This window comes from Schistocerca gregaria, unplaced genomic scaffold (genome assembly GCF_023897955.1).
Source record: "Schistocerca gregaria isolate iqSchGreg1 unplaced genomic scaffold, iqSchGreg1.2 ptg000001l___fragment_1, whole genome shotgun sequence".
NCBI lineage: Eukaryota > Metazoa > Arthropoda > Insecta > Orthoptera > Acrididae > Schistocerca > Schistocerca gregaria.
This window is the reverse complement of record NW_026061697.1, coordinates 903,185-921,693: the sequence shown is the minus strand read 5'-3', so window position 1 is coordinate 921,693 and position 18,509 is coordinate 903,185. Positions and strand designations below refer to the sequence as shown.

General features: G+C 50.2%; 2 non-coding genes across 2 annotated transcripts; both read right to left on the bottom strand.

The window, feature by feature from the left end:
* Positions 1–5,392: 5,392 nt before the first annotated feature.
* On the bottom strand, positions 5,393–5,465 carry Trnar-ucg (transfer RNA arginine (anticodon UCG)). The gene has a single exon. It is a non-coding gene; the product is annotated as a tRNA-Arg (tRNA).
* Positions 5,466–11,552: 6,087 nt separating this feature from the next.
* On the bottom strand, positions 11,553–11,625 carry Trnak-cuu (transfer RNA lysine (anticodon CUU)). Its single transcript has one exon. It is a non-coding gene; the product is annotated as a tRNA-Lys (tRNA).
* Between the last annotated feature and the right edge of the window lie 6,884 nt (positions 11,626–18,509).

The window sequence follows — 18,509 nt, the reverse complement described above, 5'->3', positions numbered from 1 at the left end:
TGTGTAAGTAATTAGCGAAGAAGGCGCGGTAGCGCGGTCGCTGTTCGACTTCACTGTGGGCGGTTTGTAAGTACTGCCAGAAATCAAGGCGTGATTTGTCGTCATCATTACACATGTAGGTGATGGTCCATCCCTTGACCCATACAATCGCATGATTTTTTGTGGCGGGGAAATAAGTATTCACAGGATGGATAAAAGTCCATGGGTCAATCAAGTCCGGCGGAACACGGAGGTAACAGGCAACGAACTGTCGAGCAAGTTTCCAGACGTCACTGGTGGCAGCACAAGTCAGTTGATGTACATCGTCATCAGTGAGGTGGCAGATGGAGCAGAGTGGAGAGTCCTTTAGTCCGATGGCGTGAAGACGATGATTTGTGGCGAATTTTTCATTTGCGACCTGGTACCATGTGGACCGGACGTTGGAGGGAAGAAAAGGCTGGTGGATGTGACGCCAAACCGTGGGCCACCGCGTGGACGGATGACGCAGTTCGATATTGTTACCAGATACGGAACGAAGGAGTGGGGTGTAAAAATCTTTAGGTCGAGGAGAACGCGTCGTCGGTAAGTGTGTGTGAGCATAATTGAAGTCGACGATGAAATCAGAAATGTGCGTCACATGATGCTTGATGTGTCCGACTGGTACTGGTGGTGTTTTGGTCGCGGGCACAAGAATTTCCAGCAAGCTGCGCGTAAGGGAGGTGCCCCCGTGCCACTACTTATGCATGGTGGACATGTACAAGGACGCCGCGCGGAGTCGCACATTGACAAGACCGAGGCCACCCGCTCGCGGGGGAAGGGTGAGGGCGTCGTAGCGGACCTTAAAGAGCGTACCGGCCGTAAGGAAGTATCCGAAGGCAGCCTGGAGGCTGCGTCCAATAGTTGATGGCAGCGGGAGGACCTGTGCAATGTGGACCATTCTGGACGCCACATGTTGATTGAGGTATTGGACACGTTGTAAAGAATCGAGTCGTCGGAGACGATTTTGTCGCACCGTCGTGCGGATGGTTTGGAGCACACGCCGAAAATTGATGACAGCGGAGCGGCGCACGGTCGAGGTGAAAATGATACCAAGGTATCGTAGTTTCTGTACACACGGGAGAGGTGCTAAGTCGTCGTGTGAGAGGCCGCGTCCAATGGGCATCGCCGCGGATTTAGTCACATTCATGTTACTGCCCGCTGCAGTGCCTTACGTTGATATCAAATCAATCATCGTGTGTGTTTCACACCGTGAGCGGATCAAGAGAAGGAGGTCGTCCGCACACGCACGACATCGAAAACTGTGCTGTCGCAAAGTGAGACCAGAAAGGTGGCTCGTCAGACTCCCGATGAGTGGCTCCAGACTGATGGCACAGAGTAGGGTCGAAAGTGGGCAGCCTTGCCGTACGGAACGTCGGATCGCCACTAGCGACACGGCCATTAACCTGAATCAGCGATTCGGCGGTGCCGTACAGGCACCGGATTACGTCGATAAAGGCTGGTGAAAAACCCATGCGGTTCATCAAGGAGAACAGAAAAGGATGCCGCACTTTGTCGAATGCGCTGTCAAAATCAACTGCAACCACTGCGGCGCGGAGTCTGCACGCCGCTGCCAGTGCAATTAAATCGCGACATTCTCCTGTGGCCGTTTGTATATTAACTGAGCCGCCCGGACTTGTCTGTTCCGGGGATAGAATGCTAGGCAGGACCTTGCGGCATTGCGTTTTCAGGAGGCGTGTAAAAATTTTACAGTCTGCGTTAAGCACATTCTCCTGTGGCCGTTTGTATATTAACTGAGCCGCCCGGACTTGTCTGTTCCGGGGATAGAATGCTCGGCATTGCGTTGTCAGGAGGCGTGTAAAAATTTTACAGTCTGCGTTAAGCAGAGTCAGGGGACAGTAATGTGCTGTCGTCACACCTTGTGTCGGTTTGTGGATGGGTATAATAATTCCCGTGACGAAGGACGGCGGTACGGCGTTCCCCATCGTCAGCAGTTCCTGAAACATCGTTGTCCACCGTGACGCCATTAGTGTGAAGAAAGCGCGATAAAATTCTATCGGCAATCCGTCGACACCAGGTGACTTATTCAGAGCACCTTTTTTGATTGCATCGTGGATTTCGTCACGCGTAATGGGCACCATCAGCTCATCCGCTTCGTCGCTGGTGAGGGTGCGAGTTACGTGTGGTAACACAGACACCTGAGCGTGGTTGTCGGTAGTCTCCTCCTGGTACATTGTGCGGTAGTGGTCGACAAAGGCACTAACGATTTCGGCCTGGCAAGTGACTTGCTGGCCGCGACAGGTTGTGATCTCGGTTATGAGTTGTTGTCGCCGATGTTTCCTATTGGAGGCGATATGATGCGTGATCGGATGTTCCTGTTCCGCCGAATCTTGATATCGGGTTCGCACCATTGCCCCCTGCAGTCGACGGCGTGTCAAAGTTACAATTTGGGCCTTAATCCTGCTGCGTTCCCTCTGGGTGTCGGGTTTGGGCGGTTGGGCGTCCAGGTCGCGGAGAACGGCGTAGAAATAGTCGGTAGTGTGCCGGCGCCACATAGCAACTTCTTTTCCACACTGAATCAAAGTACGTCGAATGGCAGGTTTGGCACATTCCAGCCACCAGGTCAAGGTCGTGCAGTATTTAGGTAAGCGACGTTCACAGGTGGTCCATGTCTCGGTAACACGTTGAAGACATTCGGGATCATGAAGATGGGAGGTGTTTAGCTTCCACGGTGCACGACTACGCCAGACCACTTGCTTGGGGAAGAGAATGTTGCAGATGTAGGCACAGTGGTCCGAAAAGGCCAAGGGCAAAAGTTCTGCACCTTGGACTGCAGGTGTGAGTTCCCGAGAGACGTAAATTCTGTCCAGGCGGCTCGCGGAGTGACTCGTCTGGTAAGTATGTCCAGGGGCATCGCCGTGCTGAACTTCCCAAGTGTCGCGGAGCAACAGATCTCGGACGACAAGACACAGTTCTTGACAGGTGTTGTAGTGGGGCACTTGATCTTTAGGGTGCAAGACACAATTAAAATCACCCCCAAACAACTAATGGTCGCAGCGTCCAAGAAACAAAGGAGCGATTTCTTCTGAATAGAAGAGGGCCCTGTCGTGTCTGCGGGTGGAGCCTGACGGAGCGTAAATGTTGACGATACGCGTCCCCATGACGGTGACGGCCATGCCTCTGGCAGATGGAAGGTATGTGATATCGGTCACTGGAATGCCTTCTCTGGCGTAGATGGCTACGCCGCGTCCCAGGTGGTCACCAGGAGATGGATAAGTGTTATATCCCGCGACGTCTGGAAGTGTGGCCAAGTGTACTTCCTGTAGTAGTGCTATATCGACGTCCGACGCCCATATCATCTCTCGCAGCAGTTGAAGTTTCACGGGTGAGCTGATGGTGTTAGTGTTTATCGTTGCTATGCGGTAGGTTTGGAGCCGTCCCCCACCGTGAAGGGGAACTCCACCGGCGGAGGATGAAGAGGGGCGAGGCAACGGCGAGTCGTGCCGTGCGCCACCTGACGGCGTTATCAGCGGCGTAACGATGCTTCCGTCTGGGGTAACTCTGTCCCCAGCGTGTGGTCCAAGTCCTCATCGACGTCCTCACTCCACACCATTGAGGGCGCTGTCGTTGTGATGGTCGTACGTTCCACTTCGGTCGTAGGGGCGGAGGACGTCTCGGCGGCAGTCGCATCGGTGGAGTCCATTGGTACAGGAGCACCTGAGCGAGCCAGTAGAGTTGTTGGCATCGAAACATCCACAGTCGGCGTCATGTTGTCGTCATTCGTATCGTAGTGTAGGTTCTCTGAGGCCTCGTCGTGTCGGACGGCCTCTGGAGCATCAGGGGGAGGTCGTCTGTCTCTTTCCGAGACCGTACGACGCCTCCTCTTGCGCCTCTTAGGTGAACGTTGTTTGCGGGTTCGTCCCTCTGTGTCGGAAGACGGAAGGGAGTCGCTTCGCTCTGAGAGGAACGCCGTCGCGGGAACGTCAAATGAAGAGGTGTCCATATGTTCAGGCTGGTGGGTGTCGGAAGTCGTCGCTGTTGGTAGTGGCGCCGTAGAAGCGTCTGGCTTTGAGCGCGACGTGTCGGCCCAGGCGGTATCCATAGCAGCTGGAAGGGTCACCAGTACGTGGTCCTATGAGCGGCGGCTGGTGGGAGGAGAAGAGAGTGCCGATGCGTAGGTGATCGGTAAAATCGTCGTCGGAGCCGTAGGTGCCACGGTAGCGCCTGGCAATTGGGTTCTCCGTCGCTGAAGGCACTCAGATCTGAGGTGGCCTTCTTTTCCGCACCCGGAACATGTCTTGGGTTGGCCGTCGTATATGACAACCGCTCGGCACCCGCTAATTTGGAGGTAAGATGGCACGTGGCGATGGAGGTCTATGGTGATCTGCCGTACACCGTTAAGAACGGGGTACGTTTGGAATTGCGCCCAGCGTTAGGCAGGGTGGCCATGTACAGTGCCATAGGGGCGGAAAGCCGCGATAACGTCTTCCGCCTGTAGTTCGAACGGGAGTTCGAAAACTCGTATGGTGCGCATTCCTGCATTCCTAAGCCGGCATGGTCGACAGTGACCGCTCCGACATTGTCGTCGGCGTGGCAAAAGCGTAATCCATGGTTCGTGTCACGAAGTATTCTTTCACACGCCGCGTCGTTGACAACTTTCACGTACACAGTACTGCTTAATATGGACAAATGGATGCCCAAGATTTCGGAAGATGGGATCTTAGCAACGTCGCGTAGGAAGCGTTCCACTTCCAAGGCCTTTGGTCGTACGTATTCCTTGCAGGAGTTGAATCGTAAAGTTGACTTTCGAAAACGATTGGCCATGGCTCTATTGCACGTAAGCGTCGCGTAAGTGACGGCCGCTGAAATGTAAACAACAGCGAGCGCGCGCGCTCCGCAGGCGGATACAACAACACGTCCGCACTGCACGGCAGCGAAAGCCGGACTGTCTGAGCTAGCCGGGCTGATTCGGTGAATACCTGCCGGGTAGCACGTCACACAGTACTCGTTTGGGTTGGGTGGTCCCATACAGAATCTCTCCATGCTGCCTAATGTTTTCCTAACGTCACACTCGTCACGTACTTCATTTTTATTTCATAATCATTTCTGAGAGGTAAAGGAATTGCATGACAACCTGCAGAGCTAGTGGCGTCAAAATTAACACACATACTTTATGTGACTCAAAAGTCGAACGAGTTACTTCCGACGTTGTTTTAGAACGTGCAAGTGCCAGTCAAAACTCGCGGTGACGGCACTCTGCCGACCATTTCGCTAGTTAACACCGGTCTTGTTGTGTATGTTTCAAGCTCAAGAGCATCTCCAAGCAAAAAATGGTCAACAGCAACATTCAGACGGTTTCGTACTGCTCAATTGCTACATTAAAACGTTATGATTCTTTTTCAGAACTGTAAAAACACGACCGTGACAGGATTCAAACCTGCAATCTTCGGATCCGAAGTCCAACACCTTATCCATTAGGCCACACGGTCACTGACGACCAAGTATTACTTATATACGACTCATCTCGAAACGCTCACACCCCTGAGGAATTGTGTTTTCGTTCTACACAGCCGCTGCCCCTTGCTCTTTCCCACCCATTCGTTACATTCAACCTCTTACGAGACCCACCAAATATAGACTGGGAAACAAGACCAAACACTTTGTGCATTCGGAATCGAAGGCAGGGCGTCCCTCGCCGCATTTGCTACGATTGCCATTTGCTACTTCTGCAGAAGCGGCGGTGGCGACGACGACGACGACGACGAAGACGACGACCGCGAAAGGCACTGAAATATGTGAGAAATACATCTGTAAAATATAATTCAGACTGCCTCGTCCCGCCTTATGCTGTACCACTTTGGCAATTGCTTTATCTGCGCCATTCGCCTTAATCACATCTGAAAGTAATTCTTAATAAAACGACTGTCGCTAAATGTTCGTCATCACAGATAGTGTTTGCAATACGGCCACTACGCGCAACTGATTTTCAAAATTCGTCTTCCTCCTGTGAGGATGGAACCCACGACCACTGGTTTACTAGACCAGTGCACTACCACTTTTTTTTTGTTTTTATTTATTATATTTGTTTATTTTCCACAATCACCCTGTTAAAAGGAACATGAAGATCATGTAGATCATTTCATGGTATAGTATGTGCATTACATATGGAGCGTTGTGAGCAGCGTGAGGTTCATTATCAGCTTTCAAATGTGCACACCGACTGCACCCGGCACATCCCAACTGCGTGGGGGGTCGAGAAAGACTGCCTGAAGATAGTTGGCAAAGGTTTTCCGATAGTGTGACCATCTATGAACCTCATAGTGGGCTTGCTGTAAGAAATACCAAAAGTCGAGTCGCGACTTGGCAGCATCCCCATAGAGGTACGCGATCGTCCAACCTTTGACCCAGATGATCGACTGTGATTTAGTCGTCTGAAAGTAGTCACTCTCCGGATGTAAAAAGGAAGCAGGTGTAATATGTTGCGGGGTCACACGGAGGTAGCAAGCTACCATCTGTCGTCCTAGGAGCCATACGTCCTCCACCGCGGTACAAGTTAAGCGGTGATGGTCGTCATCCACTTGGCGACAATTCGGGCACAGTGGAGTGTCCACTAGTCCAATTGCATGGAGTCGTTGGTTGGTGTTGAACTTGCCACAGGTGACAGAGAACCACAGTGCCCGAACGAAGGTAGGAATGAATTTTTGGTGCACATGTCTCCAAATCTTCGGCCAATGCAAGGTGGGGTGTTTCAGTTCAATGACATTACGACTTATCCGCCGTAGCAGCCAAACATAAAAATCCTTCGCGCATGGTGGTCTCGTGCGCGGAAGCTCGTCTCTGATATAACTAAGTTCCACGATATATGTTGATACATGCGCAAAATGTGGCGTAATGTTGCCCACCGCCACCGGAGGTGTGAGGGACGCTGGAACTAGGAGATCCAGTAGGCGGGATGTAAGGGAATCACGCCCGCTACGCCATTGCTTGTACATCGTGGCTAGAAGGAGCGCCGTCGCTCGGCAGCGAACATTCGTAAGTCCGAGTCTCCCCTTGTCCGTAGGGAGCGTGAGCGTTGCGTATCGAACCTTGAGGGGCGACCCATTCATCACAAAATAGCCTAGTGCTGATTGAAGTCGATGCCCGAGCGTGAGTGGTAGGGGCAGGATCTGCGAAATATGCACCATTCGAGAAACCACATAAGTGTTCAGATATTCGACTCGCTGCAAAGGATCAAGGCGTCGTAGGAGATGTTGGCGGACCATGGTACGTGTTGTCTGTAAAATACGTCGGTAGTTAACTGCCGCAGTATGTTTCACAGATGAGGTAAAGTCTATGCCGAGATAGCGGAATCGTTGCACATAAGGAAACGGACTGATTTCTTCCGGCGTAAGGCCCTTTCCAACCGGCATTGCTGCCGATTTGTTCATGTTCACTGCACTACCCGCCGTCACACTGTGGTCCAACAACAGTTCAAGAACCGTCTTCACCTCTTCCTCAGAACGAACGAGCAGCAGGAGGTCGTCCGCATAAGCACGACATTTGAAGGTGTAGCCCCGCAGTTCCACCCCAGAAAGAGAATTTGTTAGCCTCCCAATTAATGGTTCCAACGCTATCGCGAACAGCAGCATCGAAAGAGGGCAGCCCTGGCGAATGGTACGTCGAATTTGAATGGGCCCTGCTATACGCCCATTAACGTGTACCAAGGATTGTGCCCTCCCATAAATCCTTCTAATGAGACCAGTAAAACAGTCTGGAAATCCCATTTGTTCCAGTACAGCGTACAGATAGTTGTGGCGCACCTTATCAAAAGCAATGTCAAAATCAACCGCCACCATCGCCGCTTTAAGCCGGCACTCCTCCGCCAGCGCTATTACATCACGGCATTCGCCAGTAGCTGTTTGCACATTGACCGATCCACCCGGTGTCGTCTGTTCTGGGGAGAGAACGCTACGAATTAACATACGACATCGGGACGTTAGCATCCGTGCAAAGATCTTATAGTCTGCATTAAGCAGGGTGATGGGGCGATAATGTGTGACCGTAATTCCTGGCTTCGGTTTATGTACTGGCACCAAGAGGCCTTCCATAAAACCCGGTGGAATAGGCGCATCGGAATTTAACAACTCGTTGTACATTTCCGTCCATAGCGGTGCCATTTCGTTGCGAAATTCTCGATAAAATTCAGTAGGAAGTCCATCAATGCCTGGGGAGCGATTCAACGCACCCTTTGCGATCGCATCATGTACTTCGTCACAGCTAATAGCTTCCAGTAAGGTTCCAGCGTCTTCCACCGTTAGTGTACGGGAGACGTATGTGGCTATACGTTCGAGGTCATCAACACGGGCTGCTTCCTCCCGATAGATGTGTTGGTAATGGTCGACGAATGCAGAGACAATGTCCGCTTGACGCGTCACTCTTCGGTCTTCGCGGGTAATTAACTCCCGTACCAAAACGCGTCGTCGGTGCTTTCGTTCATTCACGACGTGGTGCATGGAAGGAATCTCGTGTCGTATCGTATCGTGACATCTGGAGCGCACCATGGTTCCCTGAAGATGTTTCCGAGCTAAAGCCACTAGTTTAGCTTTTATCCTTTTGCGTTCGATCCAGACGACCGGCCCCGGCGGACCATCGTCCAGGTCGCGCAGCGCTGCAAAATAAAAGTCGGTCGCACGGCGGCGCCATTCTGCCATCTCCCTGCTATATGAGATGAACGTACGGCGAAGCGCCGGTTTAACACAAGTCAGCCACCAATCAAGCTTCGTCGCATACCTTCCAACCTTTCGCTCGCACATCGTCCATGTCTCAAGGATCCGTTGACGACATTCGGGATCATGTAGATGTTGAATGTTTAATTTCCACAGGGCCTTGCTGTTCCACACCTCTCTACGGGGAAGAAGCTCCGTACAGATGTAAGCGCTGTGATCGGAAAATGCCAATGGCCAGCGTTCCGCGTCCTGGACATAATTTGCATGAGCCCGTGAGATATAAATGCGATCTAATCTGCTCGCCGAATGACTTGTCACATAGGTGTATCCCGGTGCATCTCCATGTCGTAATTCCCACGTGTCACTAAGTACAAGGTCGCTGACAACGATTCGCAACTCCTGGCTGATGCTTGCTTGCGGCCATTGGTCTTTCTGGCTGAGAACACAGTTGAAATCTCCACCAATTATTACACATTCATAACGTCCATGGAAAAGTGGTGCAATATCTTCTGCATAAAATCGCGCCCTTTCCCGCCGCCGATTGTTTCCCGACGGTGCAAAAAGATTGATGATGCGTGTCCCAAACGCCGTGAAAGCCATTCCCCTGGCCGACGGAATGTAACACACGTTTTCCACGGGGAAGCCATCTCGCGCATTAACTGCCACCCCACTCCCATTGTGATCTCCATGTGACGAATAGGATTGGTAGCCTGCGATGTGTGGGAGTGCAGCTATGTGGACTTCCTGCAGCAAAGCAATATCCGCATCAGATGCCCAAATCGTTTCCTTCAGTAGGTGTATTTTGGTTGGTGAACGCACGTCATTTATATTTAATGTCGCAATACGGTTCGCATGGCGTTGAATCCCACTCTGTCGAGGCGCAACAATATCTCCCTGCATCGGCGCTGGGGGCTGAGTTAGAAGACGTTCTCTCGCCCCTCTCTCTTCACCTTCAGCAATTACTAGGCCGTCTTTGTGAGTGCCGGCTGCCTCTGTATGACGTCCGGCGCCTCCTCAATATCGTCATACCACATCTTTGCAGGCAGTGATATATTCGTGTCCATAGCCACAGCATCTGCGTCTGGAGAGCCAACTGGTTGTGGTTCCTCTTCACCATCACCACGTCCCGCTACCGTCAATGTGACAGACCGCTGCGGGTCTGATCGAACAGTTTCCATTGCCTCATCCTGCTTCGTAGAGGCTGTTGTGTAGTCTTGCTCCACAGGCGCATCGTAGTCGGGGCAAGGGGAGTCATCCCTAGGAGATGTCGTGCGACGACGCCGTTTCCTCCTTTTCGGGGAACGTTGTTTGCGTGATCTTCCTTCCGTGTCCTCAGATTGTAGGGAATCACGGCTGCCCGACAGAAAAGCATCCGTAGGAACTGGAAGTGTTTCGAGTCCCATCGTTGTAGTTGGCGGGAGTTCGGTCAAAACTGATGTTGTCGTCACAGAGTGCGTTCCAGACGGAACAGCATCCGTAGTGGCTGGAACTGCTTCGTGTACTATCTATGTCCTTGTTAGGAGTTCGGTGTCAACTGATGTTGTCGCCGTAGATTGTATGCTCGATGGAGCAGCATCCTCTGTCATCCCGACGTCTGCTACAAGGTTTCGGAGAGTGCCATCGGGAACTTCCACCGGGGCTGTGTCCTTTCGGTCATCAGCGGACGCAGTGAGGGCTTTGGCATAGGTGATCGGTAGTACTGTCATCTCTGGCGACGACTCCCGCACATCTGAAGGCAGTTGCGTAATCCGCCGTTGCATACAGTTCGACCTGAGGTGTCCCTCCTGGCCACAGCCAGAACATGTACGTGGTTACCCATCGTAAATCACCACCGCCCTACAACCACCAATTGTCAGATAGGACGGTACATGCTTCTGAAGATCAATAGTGATCTGTCTCACTCCGTTAAGCACGGGGTACGTGGCGAATTGTGTCCAGCGTTCTGCTATGTGACCATGTACCGTGCCGTATGGCTTAAAAGCCTCAGTAACTTTGTCAGCCGGGAGCTCAATTGGCAGCTCAAAAACACGTATTGTCCGTACACCCAGACCAGCATGTTCTACAGTTACCGTGCCGACATTCCCGTCACTATGGCAAAATCGGAGACCTGCTTTTGTCGCCAGTAGAATTCTCTCACACGCCGCGTCATTTACCATCTCAACATACACCGTGGGACTAATGATGGACAGGTGAATTCCGACAATATCGTTTGGCGGTATCTTGACGTCCTCTCGTATGAATCGTTCCACTGCTAAAGCCTTTGGTCTTTCGTAGTCTTTGCAGAAATTGAATCGTAATGTAGTTTTTCTGTACTTGTTCGCCATGATCGTTGTTATTAGCCCACGCGCTGACTAAGTCCACAAGTAAACAGACACTCGCACACGCCGCACAGGCGGAAGTATCGGACCTCCGCTCCGCACGGCCGCTAGCGACGAACTTTAAAAAAACCATCCACACTATGGCCGGTTCACCGGACCTCGACACAAATCCGCCGGGTGGATTCGTGCCGGGGACCAGGCACTCATTCCCGCCAGGAAAGCCGAGCGTTAGACAGCACGGCCAACCGGGCAGGCGTCTGGATCATCAGACTTCAGCTGACAACAGTTCATATTACCGACTAATATTTGCAGCTATGGCGACCCTTTACTGCTTGGCTACACATCTGACACATAACCGATGTTCTCTCCAAACAACAACACTTGCATTTCAGAACATGTCTTTCACACATGTCTACAAAATCACCTTCACCTTCAAATACAGTTTCTTTGCGACTCGCGGAGATGTAGGCAAAGTTTAAAGTTGCTATTTCCATTACATCACGTTAATCAGAAAAACGGTAATTTACATCTGCAGCGGAACAAAATTCCGTTCCGCCCAGTGTGGGGCTCGAACCCCCCACCCTGAGATTAAGAGACTCATGCTCTACCGACTGAGCTAGCCGGGCTGATTCGGTGAATACCTGCCGGCTAGCACGTAACACATTACTCGTTTGGGTTGGGTGGTCCCATACAGAATCTCTCCATGCTGCCTAATGTTTTCCTAACGTCACACTCGTCACGTACTTCATTTTTATTTCATAATCATTTCTGAGAGGTAAAGGAATTGCATGACAACCTGCAGAGCTAGTGGCGTCAAAATTACCACACATACTTGATGTGACTCAAAAGCCGAACAAGTTACTTTCCGACGTTGTTTTAGAATGTGCAAGTGCCAGTCAAAACTCGCGGTGACGGCACTCTGCCGACCATTTCGCTAGTTAACACCGGTCTTGTTGTGTGTGTTTCAAGCTCAAGAGCATCTCCAAGAAAAGAGGGTCAACAGCAACATTCAGACGGTTTCGTACTGCTCAATTGCTACATTAAAACGGTATGTTTCTTTTTCAGAACTGTAAAAATACGACCGTGATAGGATTCAAACCTGCAATCTTCGGATCCGAAGTCCAACACCTTATCCATTAGGCCACACGGTCACTGTCGACCAAAGAATTACTTTTATACGACTCATCTCGAAACGCTCACACCCCCTGAGGAATTGTGTTTTCGTTCTACACAGCCGCTGCGCCTTGCTCTTTCCCACCCATTCGTTACATTCAACCTCTTACGAGACCGACCAAATATAGACTGGGAAACAAGACCAAACACTTTGTGCATTCGGAATCGAAGGCAGGGCGTCCCTCGCCGCATTTGCTATGATTGCCATTTGCTACTTCTGCAGAAGCGACGGCGGCGGCGACGACGACGACGAAGACGACGACCGCGAAAGGCCCTGAAATATGTGAGAAATACATCTGTAAAATAATATCAGACTGCCTCGTCCCGCCTTATGCTGTACCACTTTGGCAAATGCTTTATCTGCGCCATTCGCCCTAATCACATCTGAGAGTAATTCTTAATAAAACGCCTGTCGCTAAATGTTCGTCATCACAGATACTGTTTGCTATACGGTCACGACGCGCAACTGTTTTCCAAAATTCGTCTTCCTCCTGTGAGGATGGAACCCACGACCCATGGTTAAATAGACCAGTGCTCTACCACTGAGATTTTTTTTTCTACCTCTTCTTTTTTTTTTTTTTTTTGACGCGCAACTGATTTCCAAAATTAATATTTTTCCTGTGAGGATGGAACGTACGACCCCTGGTTTATTAGACCAGTGCTCTACCACTTTTTTTTGTATTACTTGATATGCCATTGTTTAAAATTTAGGGGTGACACTCAGATTCAGGCCTGCGGAAACAAAGCGGGCAGGGGTCGAAACCCGAGGCCTGGCCACGATGACTCCACCGTCCTGTTTCCGAATGGCACCTGTACTACGGCGTCGTACTTTCCCCTACTGTCTCGGTTCTTGGTCTCATGTTTGTTTTTCTTGTTCGCCCTAAATGTCCACGAAAACTTCAGTCCAGGTTTAGAGAAGAAGTTTACAGAAAGGCGGCAAATCCAGAAACAGTATATAGGAAGTCGGCCGACACAGGCGACCTTAGCCAACACCCTCCCTTTCAAATGTCAGGCTAAGCATATTTGCAAAATCTTCACCGAATCCTGGCAAGCGCAATCGGTTCCAGTAAGCAGTAAGAATGTACTGCCGAAACGTTAGGTGTTCATCCTCTTCATGACAACTGGTAACAAAATGTACGAAATGTCCAATCAACCACATAACGGTATTGAGCTTCGTTCGCGGATAAAAAGAAGAATCGGGCCGTACGATGATGTCAATGGTATAAGCGGTTTCGGCAGTCCTAGTGACAAAAGCCAGTTGTTTCCTGAGCCAAAGCCAATTAGCAAGGTGCCCACTGCAGGTGAATCGATGCTCAAGTGTGTTCAGGAGACCACACCGAGTGCAGTTGTCCGTGTCAGAAAGACCAATACGGTGCACTCGTACGTTGGTGGGGACCAAACCATTAACTACCCTACACCACGTGGACGCCACAGCCATAGTGTGGATCGGCAGACTAACATTCTTCCAGAAGTTCTTCCAGGACACTGATGGAGACGCCAGTTCGATTGGATTGGGACCGGCCAGCCCCTCCCAACGGGCAATCAAGCTCTTGGCCGTTGGCACCGGTCGTCGCAAGAAGACGTCACGGAGGTAACTAACCGCAATATAAAATTCCCGGACGTGTTTCAACTTAAAATTGAGGCGACCGACGTCGACAGGTGGAGCAAGGCTCTTCGGACGCACAACAGTAAAAAGTCTGGATGTAATTGAAGTCACTTCTTGCGTAACAATGAGAGTCGTACGGCGGACGTACAAGGCAGATGCCTTGCGAGTAATGTCATTGAGGCCCAAGCCTCCGGAGATACGCGGTTTCGTCATAACCTCGTAACGCAACTTGAATAGATGACCCTTCCATATAAACCTGCTAGACAATTGGCGCAACCGTTTCGCCACCATAATGGGAAGGGGTAACAGCTGAGCAACATAATAGGCTTTACATAACACGTATGTGTCTAAAATACTGATTTTTTGCAAAATGGTAGCAGAGCGCTGCTCATGGATCATCAGAGCCCCCTGTATCTTCTCGGTGACAGATTTCCAATTAAGAGTTGCAGTTTTTATAGGACACCGATCAATGGTAATCCCCAATGACGTATGGCGATCGACAAAAGTGGCCCAAGGGACATCAGCATCGCGAAACCCTCGAATATCAAGGAACTTACACTTACCCTGATTAAGACGCGCTCCAGAGACACAAAAGTATGCATCGACTGCCCCTTTCAACAATTTGATATCATCACGTTGACGGAGGAGAACAACGACATCGTCCGCGTACGCCTTAACAGTGAGCTTCCCACCAGAGAGGGTCATACCCTGAAGCTTGAAAGCAAGAGTCCGAAGCAGCGGTTCCAGGGACAATATGAATAGCGACATAGAGAGCGGACTACCCTGAGGTACCCCTCGGCGGATAGCAAAGGGCGGCGTCAGCTGCCCATTGACTGACACCCGAGCAGTTATTCCCCTATACAAATTGCCAAGAACACCACGTGATGAAGCGTTAAAACCTATTGTATCTAAAACATGATCTAAAAACAGATGACTGACGTGATCAAAAGCCTTATAAAAATCGAGGAAAGCAAAGGCACAATGAACGTTTGTAACCGCCGCAACCGAGACAACATCCCGATATTCGGCTACTGGGGTCAGAATAGATCTACCAGGAAAACAACATTGATGTGCACCAATCACACCCCGAAGCAGTGAAGACAATCGACTATTGAGTGCTCTAGCAGCTGTCTTGTAATCAAAGTTCAGCAATGTGAGCCGACGAAGATTGGCAGTAGATAAACAACCAGTGGACTTCGGAATTAAAACAATTTTCCCTACTTTAAAATCTGCTGGCACATCCATCCCCCTGACAATCTCATTTAAAATCTGCGTAAAAGTGCCACCCAAAAGAGGCCAAAAACGGAGATAAAATTCTTTAGGCAGGCCGTCTGGACCCGGCGATTTACCGGACGGAGAGTGAGCAATAAAATCAAAAACATCATCTACCTGGAACTCCCGGAGAAAGTCGCCGTTCGCGTCAGGCGTGATCGTCGCAGGAAGATCCTCAAGGACATCATCAGAAAGTGACGCATCAGAATCATCGGCAGAATAGAGACTAGCGTAATACTGATGAAGAGCACGAGTCATTTCCTCCTGTGCAATAAGCTGTCGTCCATCATCCACCATAAGAGAAGAGATGAATGAGCGACGACGTCGAGTCTGATGCCGCAGCAGGTGGTACAAAGAAGTCAGTTCACCTTCAACAAGAGAGTGAGGTTTTGACTTTACTCGCAGACCTTCCAACTGTCGTCGTTTGAGGGTCAAGAGCTTTGCTTTAATACGACGAACATCATGGATCCGCAGAGGAGAAGGACCCGCCGCGTCATACAGTTCACGCAGGACAGAGTAGTAAAATTCATACGTGTTCTTAAAATCACGCGCCCTTGCGGCACAGTAAAAAATCAAAGTCTGACGAATCTTGGGCTTGGCAAACGCAGTCCACCAAACGAGCAAGGAGGGGTAACGCGGGACAGTGGGAAGACATCGCTCCCACACGGCACTTACAACTTCATCAATGGCACTGTCGGCAAGGTGGGAAACATTTAACATCCACTGGGAACGATAAAGTTTTGCTGGTTGGTGACTAAGATTTACAGTTGCAGTAAAAGCACAATGGTCAGAAAAACTAGTAGGAATAACATCGACAGAAAGAATGTTATCACATAAAAAATCAGAGAAATAGAATCTGTCGAGTCTACTGCATGAGGACGCGGTAAAAAACGTAAATTTCACCAGGGTGGGATATTTGTGTTCCCAAACATCACGCAGGTGCATCGTACGAACCAAGTCATGTAAATCTCGGCAATAATTAAAATTGGGGGACTGGTCTTCAGGGCGTAAAACACAATTAAAATCGCCTCCGAGCAGAAGACTCCGAGGACTCTTGCGCAAAAGATAAATAAGGTCTTCCTTATAAAAGCGCGATCAAGCCACAGTGCGACCCGAACCAGAGGGGGCATACAAAACAACTAGGCAGAGATCAAAAAGACGACAACCAATCCCACGGCCAGAGTCAAGGAATTCAATGTCAGTAACAGGAATACCTTCTCGAAAGAAAAGAGCAGTTCCTGTTGAATTTTCCGGTGCGACATTAAAAACAGTTTGAAATCCAGGTAGAGAGAGATCAGAAAACAATACTTTCTGCAAAAATACTACGTCCGCACAGGAGTCGTAGAGAAACTGCCGCAAAGAGGCAATGCGTACGTCGGACTCAATACGGTTAACATTTAAGGTAAGAAAGGTGTATGCTTGAACCATGGAGAGAAAAGCGAGGGAAGAAATCACCTACACCGACGCATCAACATCACAGTCCATAGCAGGGGAGACGGAGGCATCCGAGGGAGGGGGACTGCTACCTCCTTCCGCGGATCCCTTACGTTTCGGTTTTTTACGAACAGCATTGACGTTCGGCTGAACGCCCAACTTGCGTCGGCTGACGGGCAAGGAAGCGGCAGCCGCCGGTGACGTAGGAGGGTCAAGTTCTGTATCCGACAACACCCGCGCCGGTCCACAGTCAGGGTCTGGGGTCGCGGGGGAAACAGCCGACGAAACGGACTGGTCTACACCAATACTAGCTTCCGGCAAACATGGACTACATGGAGGCGAAACGTGAGCAGGAAGCTCCGAAACTGCTAAGTTGGAAGGAAGCGGAGCAGCTCCGCTGGAAGAGGTGTGGGGCAGCGAAGCAGGAAGTTGTTGCGACTCAACTTGTTGTGACAACGAAGTCGGTTCGGAAGGCGGCGCCAACAGGCCCGACCGACGAGCCGACTCGAGAGAAGCCGTGTCGGAAGCCGGAGGGGCGTCAGCAGCCGCTACCGGAACAGCTACTTCAGGGGAACAGGGAGCATCTACACTACTCTGTGGCTCGGAGGATGTCGGTCTCTCGGATTGGGGCATCTCGGGGAGATCCTCATCCGTACTATTTCCATCTTGTGCGCGACGCCGTTTATTATTCAAAAGCGGCACACCCACCTGAGGAACAGACGGAACAACATCAGATTTGGCACGTAAAGGAGGAAATTCTGTGTCAGGGGCGTGCAAAACCTGCGGCTGGGCGCTACTACCACTGGACTGTTCGACACCAAGAGCAGAACCACCAGCAACGAGGTCAGCGACCGTTAACTTGCGACACTGTTCGAGATAATTTTTAGCACAAAAGCCCTCCGCGGACAGTTGGTACGCACGTGGCCACTCTCATTACACAAAAAAAAGGTGCCAACCTGACCACTATATGTTACATGGACACGATATCCACCGATCTGCAGGTACGCTGCTTCACGTGCATTTCGACGGAACGATTACCACTGTAACACTGCAGACGATGTTGGCTGGACCAGCGTTCAAGGCGAATACTCTTAACATCACCATACTTGAGTAAACCCTCCTTAAGATACACATTATCCACCTCCGGCGGAAAGTTGTAAACACGAACACTGGTGTACGTAATGGAAGCATTTGAAAGCAGTACGGTACTGACAGAATCATCCCGATGCCGAAAGAGAACCTGATGACCAAATTTGGAAATAATTTTATCAACCTGAAGGGGGTCCATAAATTTAACAAAGAAAACATAGAGTTCTGTATCAAAATATGCAGTGTGCACCTGATCCGAATTAATGCCAAAGGTATCTACTAACCAATCATGAATCTCAAGGGAACTAGGTTGCACATGGCGGGTGGACTTGTCGAAAGCAAAACTAACTGTAGCCTGACGAGAAATAACCTGAGACGACATTTTCAAAAACTACGCGGTCTAAACCGCTACACAAAAAACACTGAAATACACACAGAAAGTAACACAAGGAACGAAACAACGACGGAGAAAAACTTACAGAAGGTACAACACTACACGTAAACAACCGATATCCCACTATACGTAACGCTACGGCGAAGCGGAAGACTAGGCACGTCCACACTGCACGGCGTCTGAAGCAGAACTAGCTAAAGAGACGCGGCCTAGCGATACTTCCGCGTACTTCGTCCTTACGGTCGTCTGGATCATCAGACTTCAGCTGACAACAGTTCATATTCCCGACTAATATCTGCAGCTATGGCGACCCTTTACTGCTTGGCTACACATCTGACACATAACCGATGTTCTCTCCAAATAACAACACTTGCATTTCAGAACATGTCTTTCACACATGTCTACAAAGTCACCTTCACCTTCAAATACAGTTTCCTTGCGACTCACGGAGACGTAGGCAAAGTTTAAAGTTGCTATTTCCATTACATCACGTTAATTAGAAAAACGGTAATTTACATCAGCAGCGGAACAAAATTCCGTTC